The sequence below is a fragment of the Crocodylus siamensis genome, chromosome 3, assembly GCF_052110815.1.
Source record: "Crocodylus siamensis isolate JL-2025a chromosome 3, ASM5211081v1, whole genome shotgun sequence".
Classification (NCBI taxonomy): domain Eukaryota; kingdom Metazoa; phylum Chordata; order Crocodylia; family Crocodylidae; genus Crocodylus; species Crocodylus siamensis.
The window spans coordinates 170,481,542-170,494,357 of NC_143397.1; the positions used below are offsets into that span (position 1 = coordinate 170,481,542).

Genomic DNA, 12,816 nt, shown 5'->3' on the forward strand with positions numbered 1-12,816 from the left:
TGGTTCCAGATCCTAGCCACTCTGACTGTGAAGTAGTGCCTCCTGATATCTAGCCTGAATCTACTCTCTGTCAACTTATGGCAGTTTTTCCTTGTTATTTCTGGTAGTGCTCGGGGGAACAGGGAATCTCCCATTGCTTGCTGGTCCCTCTTGGCCAGTTTGTAGAAGGCTACCAGATCCCCTCTCAGCCTTCTCTTGTGGAGGCTGAACAGATTCAAGTCCCATAGCCTCTCCTCATAGGGCCTGCCCTGTTGCCCTCTGACTATGCGAGTGGCCCTCCTCTGGACGCTCTTGATGATGTCCACATCCCTCCTGAAGTGTGGCGCCCAGAACTGGACACAGTACTCCCACTGCAGCCTGACCAATGTCGCATAGAAGGGGAAGATCGCTTCCTTGGACCTGCTCGTGATGCATCTGTGGATGCATGACAAGGTGCTGTTAGGCTTCCTGATTGTGTCCTCACATTGTTGGCTCATGTTCATCTTGGAGTCAATAATGACTCCAAGATCCTTTTCTGCCTCTGTGCTGATGGGAAGGGAGTTCCCCAGTCTATAGGTGTGCTGCTGGTTCTTCCTTCCCAGGTGAAATACCTTGCACTTGTTGTATTGAAACCCGTCCTGTTCTCATCCACCTACCCCTGTAAGCTGTCCAGATCTAATTGAAGCCTGTCCCTCTCCTCTAGTGTGTCCACTTCTCCCCACATCTTAGTGTCATCCGCGAATTTGAACAAGGTACTTTTCACCCCCTTGTCCAAGTCGCTGATGAACATGTTGAACAGTCCCCCAAGCCCTGGGAACCCCACTGCCCACATCCCTCCAGGTTAAAAATGACCCATCCACCACCACTCTCTGGATGTGGCCCTTCAGCCAAATAGTGACCCATCTGACTATGTAGGCATTGACACCGCAGTTGCCTAATTTTTTAAGGAGAACTGGGTGAGAGACGGTGTCGAAGGCCTTCCTAAAGTCCAGAAAGACTATGTCCACCGTGACACCTGCGTCTAAGGATTTTGTGACCTGGTCATAGAAGGCAGCCAGGTTGGTCTGACAGGACCTGCCCCTAATGAGCCCATGTTGGTTGCCCCTAAGCATAATCTCACCTGTTGGTCGCTTGCTGATGTGCCAATGGATAATTTTCTCAAAAAGCTTCCCCAGGACTGAGGTAAGACTAACAAGCTTGTAGTTTCCTGGGTCCTCTTTCCTCCCTTTTTTGAAAATGGGGACCACATTGGCTCTTTTCCAGTCCTCTGGCACCTTGCCAGAGCACCATGAAGGCTCGTAAAGCCATGCCAGGGGTCCCGCAATGACCTCTGCCAATCCCCTCAGCACTTTGGGATGGAGTGTTAAAGTGTACTTTTTCAAATTCAGTAGTAAAAACATAAAAGAAGATAAAAAGTATAGTACAAAGTATCTATCATTGCTAGGGCTGTGCAATGCTTTGGTAGATTTGGTGGAGATTTGGCCTGTTTCAGTGGCTGAATCTCCAAGTCCAAATCGAATCAGGAGACCTTTTAATCTCTCCAAATTGAATCAAAACCCTCTGAATCAATTCTGAGAGGTTCGGCAAGATTTGGCTCAGTGACTGGTGCTTCCTGGGTCTGGTGGGGGGGGCACCTGAGGTCCCCCCACAACTGATTTCCAAGCCAGAGGGGTGCAGGGAGCCCCCCTGCTCGCTTGGTGGTGGACCCGGAAGTGGACTGGAAGTAGTTCCAGTCCACTTCTGGGTTTACCACTGAGCATGCGGCAGGGCCCCCTATGCTCCTGTGGGATGCTCCATCTGCTCCAGCATTGCAGTGTATACAAGCTGCACCTGGTATCTTGAGGTATGTAGAAAAAACATTTAAAGCTGTGTCTATGGCCGAATCATTGATTCTCCAAAACAGCATCAAATCTTCAGATTCAGCCCAATTGAATTGGGGACAGTGATCCAAATCAATGAATCGAATCACTGTCCCTGATTTGGGCCAAATCCAAATGGAATATGGCCTGTTTCATACACCCCTAATTATTACCTTTGCTATTTAAAATATTTGAGATTTTATTTATGAAGACAATTCCAAAGTGAATTTTGCATTTCATAGGTTAGTGGTACTTAAAGTGTGGCCTGCAGGCTGGTTTCCACCGACAGATCCAAGTCATCCAGTCTCTGGGGCTCCCCATTGCTTGGAAAATTTGGTAGCAGAGGAGCAGTGACAATGTTAATTGCTGAGGCTTTGGAAATCCCGTTGCAATTAACACTACCACCACTCCACTGTTGGTAAATTTTTGGACTATTGGGAGCCCCATGCACAAGGCCACATTATTTGGCTTGCTAAACTGGGCCAGTGTGTAGGGTCAGTCCACAGCTGGGCCCTGTATGTGGTTTGTGGTATGTGGTGGTGCACAAGTTCAGCTTGTGGCCCTAGAGCTGATGCTCAGGATTTGACCAAGCACATGGTAATAGAGCCAGCATGCAGCTCCAGACCAGGCATATGGGGCTGGTTTGTGGTCCTAGACTGGTTGGTGTGCAGGGCTAGTCCATGGCTGGATTTGGTGCGTGGCCCCACACCTGATACATGGCCTACCATGTGGTGTGATCTGACCCTGTATGCCAGATCTGGCTCGCGGACCAGCTGCGATTTACTCATCTGGCCTGTGTGCTGGAAAGATTAAGCACCCCCTGTCATTGACGTGGGGCTGTGCATTGGGTCTAGCCATGAACCAACCCTGCATGCCAGGTCCAGAGCACATCCTGGCTCTATTCCTGTGCGCTGGGTCTAATCCCGCGCACCAGGTCCAGGGCTGAAAATTTACCGTGTGCATTGGTCTGGGAGTTTTATGGTAGCCGGTTGCTTAAGTTAATTTAAATGAAAATACTACATTGATTTGAAAATGGTGAACTTAAAAACAATTATACTTTATAAACAAGCCAAGTAAATGATCTTATTTTCTACATAACTGTGTAAAATACGTTATAAATAGAATGGAAAAAACACACTCATTTCTAAGTCATTCATTAATCACAAAATTTATCAACTACGCTAAAGCCAATCCATTTATATTAACTCAGTTTATATTTGTATGAATCCTGCTCATACTGACTCTGAGGCCAGACTGTCAGAGGTGTTCAGATATCATTGTGATGAACACAGAAGTAAAGCCCTTGAAGTCAATGACAAAACTGTGATGGACTTGAATGGGGTAAGGATTCTATCCCTTGATTTTTAAGGCATAAAAAGAAGCTTGTCAAGAATCCAACAGTAAAATGTACATTTACGGTTTTTATTGTATGGAAATATTTCATGGTTTGGTATAAATGATACAATTCATAGTAGTCTGATTAAATACTGTTGAATTAAATGGTTCACCCTAAGGTGAATGGAGCAACTAGCTTTTACGTCAGCAAGGATTGGGGCCTATGTTCATATTTATTAAAGATCAGTGCCTCTTCTTAGAGTTTCCTTACTGATTAACATATCACTATGTAATAAATGTATTTATTGAACTTCAGACAGAATATTTTTGAGAATTTTAGTGTCAGAATTGAAACAGTAATACTAGCCTGCATGAGTAGCAAGTTGGTTTATGTGCCTCCGTGACATATGGCTGAAATTAACATGAAAATCAAGGTTATGCTGAAATGGTAGGAAATAAGCCCTAAAATTTACTTTGTCAATAAATAAAACTGGTGTTGATTGACAAAATAAACACATTTTAAAAAACGAATTAGGTGAAAATTATGAACACATCCAGAAAACCATGTAACTTTACCAAAGGACAATATATTAAGTATAAAACATATGTATATAATAAAACCTTCTAAGCTCTCTTAGCAGGATTATTGGATTCAAGGAAGACTAGTCTCTCATTAATCGTGAAAATGGTACTATTTTGTGACAGACACCAAACACCTCCCTATTTTTGAGGTGGAAAACCTAAATCTACGCAAACTACTTTCTGACTTTCTGCTGATACTTTATTTCTCAGGTATCTAAGATGACAGACTTATAAGCAGGGATCTATTCAAATTGCAGTTTCGCAGAGGTCACAAAATTGGGTGATCTCTGTGAAACCTGCTGGGGGGGAAGCTAAATGAAAAAAAAAAAATTCTGGCTCCCCACCAGGGAGAAGGGGGCTGCCAGCATGAAGGTGAGCAGGCAGGATGGCTGCTGCCCCACTCCTTGCTGGTGATTGGTTGAGAGGGCTTCCTGTCATGCAGCTGTGCTCCTCTCCACAAATCAACAGCAAGGGGTAGGGTGCATGATGGGTACAGCTGTCTCAGCCAGTCAGTACTGAGGGGTGGGCCACTGGGGCTTCTCAGCCAATCAGAGGTGTGGTGAGGCCCTGCCACAATAAGCTTGCAAAATCAGCTGGCCACCTCCTCCAGTTTGGTACACCCCTACTCATAAGTAGCTTCCTCCTTTGCTTTGCATTGTTGTCTGTGCAGCCCAGTCCTGTGATTCTGAAGCTTCTGACGGTTGAAGTGTGGAAATAGTTATAAAGCAGCTTGTCTTAGTTGTAAACAATTAAGGAAATAAGTTGCAAAGGGTAGCTCTGTACTGTACATGAGTTCCACTGACTTCATTGCATCTTAAACACAAGCTTAAAGATATGTCTATATAGCACAAAAACACTGCTGTATTAAGACATGCTGTGCTACTTCCTAAATTGGAAACAGCATAGCAGCAATAGTCCAGTGCTCCCAGATGCAGATCTGCTTAACCCATATGCAGCACCACTCTAACATGCTATTCTGCTTCTAGTTTGGGAGCTAGTGTACACTCCGTTTTAAAAAGAGTTCCGCACTCATAAGCTTTTATGAGCTCTTAATGAGAACTGCTGGGTACTGAACACTTATGAAAATCTGACCCTTAAGCAATATTCATTTTAGTTTGGTTGGTTTTTTTATTCCTTAAAGCATTGTCCAGAGGCACTTGGTTGCCACCTTGTTTTCTTTGTTATTACTCCAGTGCTTGTGAGTCTCTAGTTATTTTTATCTCACTTAGAATATGCTTAGGCTGGTACTCATGCAAAAGGCATTTTTAACATATTGAAGTAATGTGCAGGTGTGCACTCTGGATGCCAGTCTAGATTCAGCTTTTGAACATGTTAGCTAGTGGTTTTAGACTTTTCAAAGCAGCAATCTGTGAGGTAAGAGTGAAGCTGTCCCTGATTTCTTCCAATCTTAAGATAAAATGTATCCCTGTGCAATGGGCTTGCTAAGTCCCATGCCTGACTTATGCCCCATATTAGAGGTGTTTTGAGGGCTTAAGTGTAGTTTAAGTAGTGCCTGGTGCTTTCTGTGCAGAGATGATTTTTTTCCCATCAGAATAAAATTCTGTTTTTTAGTTTAAATACTGGAAGATTAAGGTAGTATGTATTTCTCTTGCTAAGGTCTTGTAGTAGTTAAGACTGTCAAACTCAATGTCAATTAAACTTCCAGGGGTGAAAAGTCAGCCAGCCTTCAAGAAGAATTTGCTAATTAAAGCAATGAATATTGCATTAATATTCCATTAGTCATATATGATAATTACACACTGATGGGCTGTCATTTTCAACCACATACAGAATAAGATCACAGATAAATTCTGCTGTTGATGTGCACTTGTCATATTTTGGAGCCTATCGACAGTCAACATTATGCATGTGTCTGCTGTAACATTTCTGAAAGACTCTTTCTGTAAACCTGTTATTTATTGTCACACTCCACACTTTGACTTTTGATCTGATGTTTATCATTTGCTTCATTTAACTTCTTTTATACCTTTGACATTTGCCCCTTGACATTTAATTCTTTGGTTGTGCCTGTAGGGAAAAAAACTTCACTAGTCAAGAGATTTGGTGAAAGGATAAAATGTGATATGTTATGGAGGAAGAGGAAACATAAAGGGGAAACAAATTGTTTTTACTTTTTAGGTATTAAGAAAAATCCTTAGAGTAGTGTGATTTCTGAAATGTAATCCAGTACTGCTAGGGCTCTGTGTTTCCTTCCTCACTAAGCTTCCCTGAGGACATTTATTGCTTTGCATTGTTGTCTGTGCAGCCCAGTCCTGTGATTCTGAAGCTTCTGAAGGTTGAAGGGTGGAAGCAGAGTGGGTATGTATCTGAGATCTCTGTCTTCTAAAGTGATTCTTGGGTCCACTGTTGAGGTGAAAATCCTGATAGCACAGTTAGGAGCTGTTTTTGCAGGAAAAGGGAGGTTTGTGTACATTATGTTCTGGGCATAGCATAGCATAAAATTGCAGGCATCAGTGTAACTAAGGGTGGAGGGGGTGAATGGGACTGCATCCACAGGGTGCCAACTTGGTTGAGGAGGGAGCTGCAAAAATAATAGCCTTTACCACTGCCAGCTGGCCATGCTGTCACCTCTGGCAGCCAAGAGCCAAGCTGCCTCATTAGGCATCTGATGACTGTTTTGCAGAACCACTTGCCTAAGTCCAGTTAGGTAGACTTTATGAGCAGGATTCTGTTTCTTCATGGAGTCTCTTTAGCCCATTTTACTAGATTTAGCATAGAGCTGAAGATTCCTATAGGAAGGAGAGTTGTTATATTATTTTTGTTCCATAGCTGAAAGCAGAAATGTTACAATTTCTATGGATGGATATCTTTGGGTGGACCATACATTAAATGAAAGCTAAGGTTGTAAATTTACACCTGCACATGTATAACATTGCTGATGGCAGAGGAATGCTGAGAATCATGAATTCTGTTTCAGGTTCTAGAGGAGAGTATGTTTCAGTGGTTCTAGGTCTTTCTGCTATTGCTTCATCAGCTGTCCCTAACCTCATCACTTATGCTTGCGTCTCCTACTTCCTAGGTTCTGTTCTTTCCTAGTCTGCAGTATTGCTGAGATGGCCTACCTAGTCTCTCTTTCAGTGACAAGTATCATGGTGGCCCATATAATGCTGGTTAAGCAAATGCACGAAAGCCCTGCTCAGCTGCTGAATGGAGCATATTCAGTCACCATTGTAGGAATGGATTATATGCAGTAAAAATAGAATTTTAGCAGAGTTCTTCTGTTCACTTCCAACAAACTTCTGTTTTATGTGCAAGATTTGTAAATGTACGTGTGCAGTCAGAGCCTTGTATACACATTTAGGTGAATATTCATAAGGATAGTGTGTTGTTCTCAAAAGACCAAGGAGTTAAGCTTATAGAATGATAAAACTTTTTTATTCAGAGAGTAGTGCCTTGTCTCCAATTCTGCTGTTCCCTCCTGCAATCCACAGGCAAATATAACAATTTATACATAACACACTTAAAGGTATCCACACATCTTCCCCCCTTTTGCATGTAACATATCCCCATATAATACTAACATTGGCAGTTTAGTTCAACCCATAGTTAAAGCACATTTTAACTGGTTTCTATTGGTCTTTGTGTTGGCTTGTTAGCTCTAAGTGATCGTCTCAGTTTCTCTGCATTCTCCATCCTTATAGGTTCAGTTCTTGTTTAGTTTCCTTGTTCAAATGTCTCTGAAAATGACACAGAAATAACCTTCTCTGTCATTTCTTGTTACTTTGATGTTAGCTCTGTTTCCTTTGGTGAGTCTTGTGATGCTGCTTCTTTTCTCCCTTTTACGAGCTGCAAGTGATGTCTGTTTTCTCTTAACACCTGTCCTTCTGGTATAACTACTTTATAGGATCTGGGCTTGATGGAAAACTAGTGTTTTTTGTTTCCACGTTCGTCCATCTGAAATAAGCACTATATCTTTGTTGTGTAGTGGTGGTAACCCACTTTCATAGTACCATTTTTTGTTTGAGTTTGTCAATTTTTTAAACGTTTTCATGTCTTGCTTCAGATTTTTGCAATCTTGTAATCCTGTGTAGTTCAGCTTGTTCTGTTTTTTCCTCCAACTTGTGCAGCCTGGCATTTTTTATCTCAGCTGCTTAATACATTCTAACTGCCTTAGAAAGTTATCCACACAGGTAGTAAAAGGCAAACCCCTTGACAGAGCAATCCCGTCAATCCAGTTTCAGGCTCCTGATCCAGACAGTGGAAGTATAGCAGTGTCTCAGTGAACAGTTTTAAAACTCTAACATCCCTGAAAGTTTCATTTTTGATGGTAACACTGATAATTTCCTCTATCACCTTTTTAACTTAACTAGTCTTAGGAGCTTAGCTGGAATGTAATGAGACTTACTTAAAAAATGGTAACACTTTATCAGATTTTCAAGAAAAGAATTGCTAGATTTGCCTGTGTTCATGATTAAAATGTTATTAAGATACTGTCCAGAGACTAGCAGTTTTTAACTACTTTTACCAGGATTTTGTAGCAAAAAGATGAAACCAAGTTTAACAAAAATCCTTACTTGGCATTTTTAAAATCATGTCTAACTTGTTATATCTTCCAGCTGACCTAAACACTAATGCCCACTGTATCAGCTTGCTCTAATCTTTCATCTTCTTTGTATGTGCAAATCTTATGTAAGTTAACAGATCTTTTTGTGCATAAGGGTGTACTGAGAATGTCTCCACCAAAAGATGTATACATCTCTCCAATGTATTGCATCAATTCTTTTTTCCTCATATGTTTGTATTTTCTTAAAAGCAAGTGACTGCAGCTGTGGCTTTAGATGCTTTACAGTTCTGTCTTTGGAGAGTAGTTCAACATTCTACTCCTACAAAATACATGCGTCTTTCTCCCTGTCGACAACAGTAAAGTCCTATATAATAGAAGTCTCTAACGTTCATATTTCTTGTATCATGTTCAAAACTCAAAAGTTATTTCTCATGAACTGCATGCCATTAAGTCATAATGACTTACTAATAACTACCATTCTTCATATGTGATATAATACAATAGTTCCTGCATTTATAGTTTAATAGAACGGTAGTACCTGGTGTTGTAGCTATTGGAAAATATTTACTTTTTTAATGGTTCACCTTTATTTCATAATTATACCTGCTTATAAGATTACAAGGCCTTATGAGAGAGCTCCTTCATTTACTCATTTGTGGTGGAAACACCACCATGAACCAAAACTTGCCTCTAATGCTAGAGTGGAGGGAGAGGCGGTGGCCGCAGAATGCCACTGAAGATCAAAGGCATGATGGCAGAGATGCCGGCACCAGAAGACCAGCCATGTTGGTGCAGGGATGGAGAGAAAAGTGGCAACCTCGAAGTGCTGCTGGAGATCAGATGTTTTCCCATGCATCAGCGTGGGCGTGTTTTGTAGATGCATGCTGATATTGGTTTGTTGGTCAGCCCTCGGAGTGCGGGATAAAAGCGCCAGCAATCCATATTCAAGGAGGACCAGAAGTGAGGCCTCCTGAGAGTCTGTTGTTGCAGGAAGCAAACTAATGCCCTGGCAGGGGTGAGTGACGGTAACCTCAAGAGTTGGGATGCCCAACTAAGGCTGGCTCGGAGGAACCCAGGATATGTACCTCTCTTGAAGCTGTGGATCCCAACTGAAGCTGACAGAGTTGGGACAATGGTGAGCCTGTGGGGAGAGAAAAAAAGAAAGGATACTAAAACCATGAGTTGCCCCTGGGAGAGAGAAAGTATTCTGAGGGAAGACACCCTGGGGTGAATGCAGTAATGAGTCAGACTGACGTGAAGCCTGAATAAGGACGATACAGTGTCTGAACTGGGACTGAGATCAGATAAGGGCTAAGGCCCACCTGTGACTGACTGACTTTGTGTTAGACTCAGCCAAGGTCTAACATCATTGCTGGTTGGTGCTAGGCTGGGTGTAGGGGAGGCAGAGCCCTGAGACCAAGACCAAAGTGAGAGACTGAAGAGGAAACCAGGAGAGGCAGGGTTAGAGAACTTCTTCCCAACCGTAATCCTAACAACAAGATGTGGCAGGAAAGAACCCCTGGGGACCTTTTGGGAAATCCTGCTGAAGGGCACGCTACTGACCCGGAAGGAGGCAGCTGAGTTCAATCGGCTCAAAGCCAAAGTGTTCAAGTGAACGTTGTGGGAAATTACATATTGGCACATTGGCTGGGAAACATGAAACGTGTGACCCTGGAGGGCAGATATAGAAATGGATGTGAATCTGGCACCCCAAGTTGACCTATTAGACCAGACTCTACATGCTGTCACCAGAATGTTATAAGTCCGACAGCAGCAGGCCATTCAGCAACAAGAATGGGAGATGAAATTGGACATCCTTTTGGATGCATGAGATGATGAAGGATTCTATGCAAGTCTCTGTGTCATCTTCTTTCAAGAGAATGGGGATACAAATGGGGATCAATAGAATGCTGTGGGCTAGCCAGTTGGGATCCCTGTTAGTAGGGAAGGCACAAGCCACATACTGTAACCCTTCCTAAGGATGATGCCCATGACTATGTGAAAGCCACCATATTGCACTGTTTAGAATTAGGGTTGGAGCATTACTGATGATTGTTCAGGGCCAGGAAAGAGAAGGAAGCCCTAGCAAACCTGGCTATAGGAACAATAGGGCTTCAGTTCAAAACTGCTCAGGAAGATGAAGAAGAATTCCTGAGGATTCAGGAGGAGGGGGTAGCCAGTATAGAGGATCAGGTACTACAGCCTGGACTAAATAAAAGTGACCCCCATTTTGAGATTCATAACGCGTTTTTTGTATTCCTTCTCCTCTGATGTCTCTTTATTCCCAGATGTCATTGATTGGTTTCCTTGGGGATGCCATACTGCTCACGTTCTGTTTTTTCAGCCAAAATCCTATCTTTATAAACCTATCACACTTACACACCTTAATTTGGTCATTTTATTTGAAACTGAAAATCCCAAGGGTTTTTGCAAGTGGGCACTGTAACCCTCCTCTGAGCCAGGCCTATCTCTATTATGAAAATAAAGTTTGGATGTTTTTAATTTCCCAGGATATGTATGAACATTGGCATCAGATACAGTGTCTTCCTTTGTGGCTGTGAAACTATGTCACATACAGACTTTTAAAAATCAATTAACCCTTGCTATTTCCCTAAACCGTTGTTCTAATGCAATATCTATTTTACCTACAAGCCAATTCCTAAAAGCAAATCTCTGAATATCATTTTCTAGCCATCACCACCCTCTGAGTCTAAAACTAATCCAACCAGTTTTTTGTCCACCTTACATTCCATTCATCCAACCTGTACTTTCTTAGCTTGCTTGCAAGAATGTCATGGGAGGCCATATCAAAAGCCTTGCTAAGGTCAAGGTATATCACATCCATTGGTCTCCCCGCATCTGCAGAGCCAGTCATCTCACCATAGAAGGCAATCAGGTTGGTCAAGCATGACTTGCTCTTGGTGAATCCATGTTAACTGTTGTTAATCAACTTCTTCTCTTCCAAGTGCTTAGAAATGGATTCCTTGAGGACCTGCTCCAAATTTATTTCTGGGATTGAGGTGAGGTTGACCAGTCTGTAGTTCCCTGTATTCTCCTTCTCTTTATTAAAGATGGGCACTATATTTGCCCTTTTCTAGTTGTCTGATTACCATGAGTTTTTCAAAGGTGATGGCCAGTGGTTCTGTAGTCACATCAGCCAACTCCCTCAGTACCCTCAGGTTCATTCCATCCAGCCCCATGGGCTTGTACACATCCAGCTTTTCTAAATAGTCCCTACCCTGTTTTCTCATGACTGTTGGCTGCTCACCTCCTTCCCAAACTGTGCTGCCAGGTGCAGCAGTCTGGGAGCTGACCTTGCCTGTGAAGACTGAGGCGAAAAAGGCATTCAGCATTTAAGGGTTTTCTGCATCCTCTGTCACTAGATTGCCCCCCTGACCTTTAGTAAGGTCCCACACTTTCCCTGATCCTCCTCTTGTTGCTGTTGTACTTGTAGAAACCCTTCTTGTTACCCTTCATGTCCCAACTGTGCTTTGGCCTTCCTGATTTCATTGCTGCATGCCTGAGCAATACTGTTATGCTCCTCTGCAGTTGTTGCTGAAGTTTCCACTTCTTATAGGCTTCCTTTTTGTGTTTTCCTTTTGTGAGTCACCATGGCTTGAAATGCTGTTGACTCTGTTGGTAAATCATGAGCCTTTTGGCTTTGGACTAATACAATTTATTGTTTGTTCTATATATAAGTAGGTGCCAAAGCACTCCTTAAAAAGTGTTTTTATGGAGCACCTGTGCTAAAATTTGCCGCAGTTTTAAGAGGTAAGATGTATCAATTTTGGATGAACTAGGTCTGTGGGTACCATATGCAAATTACTACAGCTATGCTTATTTCAAGATCAGTTATTTCAGATTTGCTTTTCACTTCCATGTGATCTGTAAGGGGAGTAGAAAGGAGCTGCAGTGGAAAGAAGTTGGGAGGTGGAGAGCAAAGGGGCTACCTGACCCCCCAGACTTATTTTCCCTGCTCTATAGTAGTGTGAGGGGGATACATTCAAGACAAAACTCCATAAATTAGTTTCTAGACCTGAAAAAATGTATAAATTCGATATAAAATTGTCCATATATAGAACCTAATTATTGGGGGGGGAGGGGCTCATGCTATAATTGGGTTGTCTTATATTTGAGCAGATATGGCTGTTGTATAATTAAGTGTCCTAAAGACAACCAGATACCATCTAGTTAGTTAAAGCTTTGTAATGTTTCTTTTATTTAGTTAGGTAGTGCACTGGGGCTTGTTGTTTTGTATGGAGCTTGGAAGTAACCTTTAGATTCAGGTATGTTTTTATTAACTGTAGGCACAACAGTAGCTTAGTTTTGTGACAGACTAATTAGATGTATTTGTTTTCCTAGCTGTTAAAAATGTATTGATAAGATTGTACTTAAGGAATTTTGTTTTTAGGTATGAACAGAGTTATAAGGGACAAAGACATACTGTTACTGAGAATACATGGATTTAATGCTTCAGCAGTTAATACATAATTCAGTTTGACAACCACTAACATGGATTTCAGAACAGACCAAAAT

The 12,816-nt window shown here is 42.1% G+C and overlaps 1 protein-coding gene across 4 annotated transcripts in view; it reads left to right on the forward strand.

Moving 5' to 3' along the window:
• Window positions 1-12,816, forward strand: part of DLGAP1 (DLG associated protein 1) — a 698,746-nt gene that overhangs the window by 11,935 nt on the left and 673,995 nt on the right. The window lies entirely within an intron of this gene.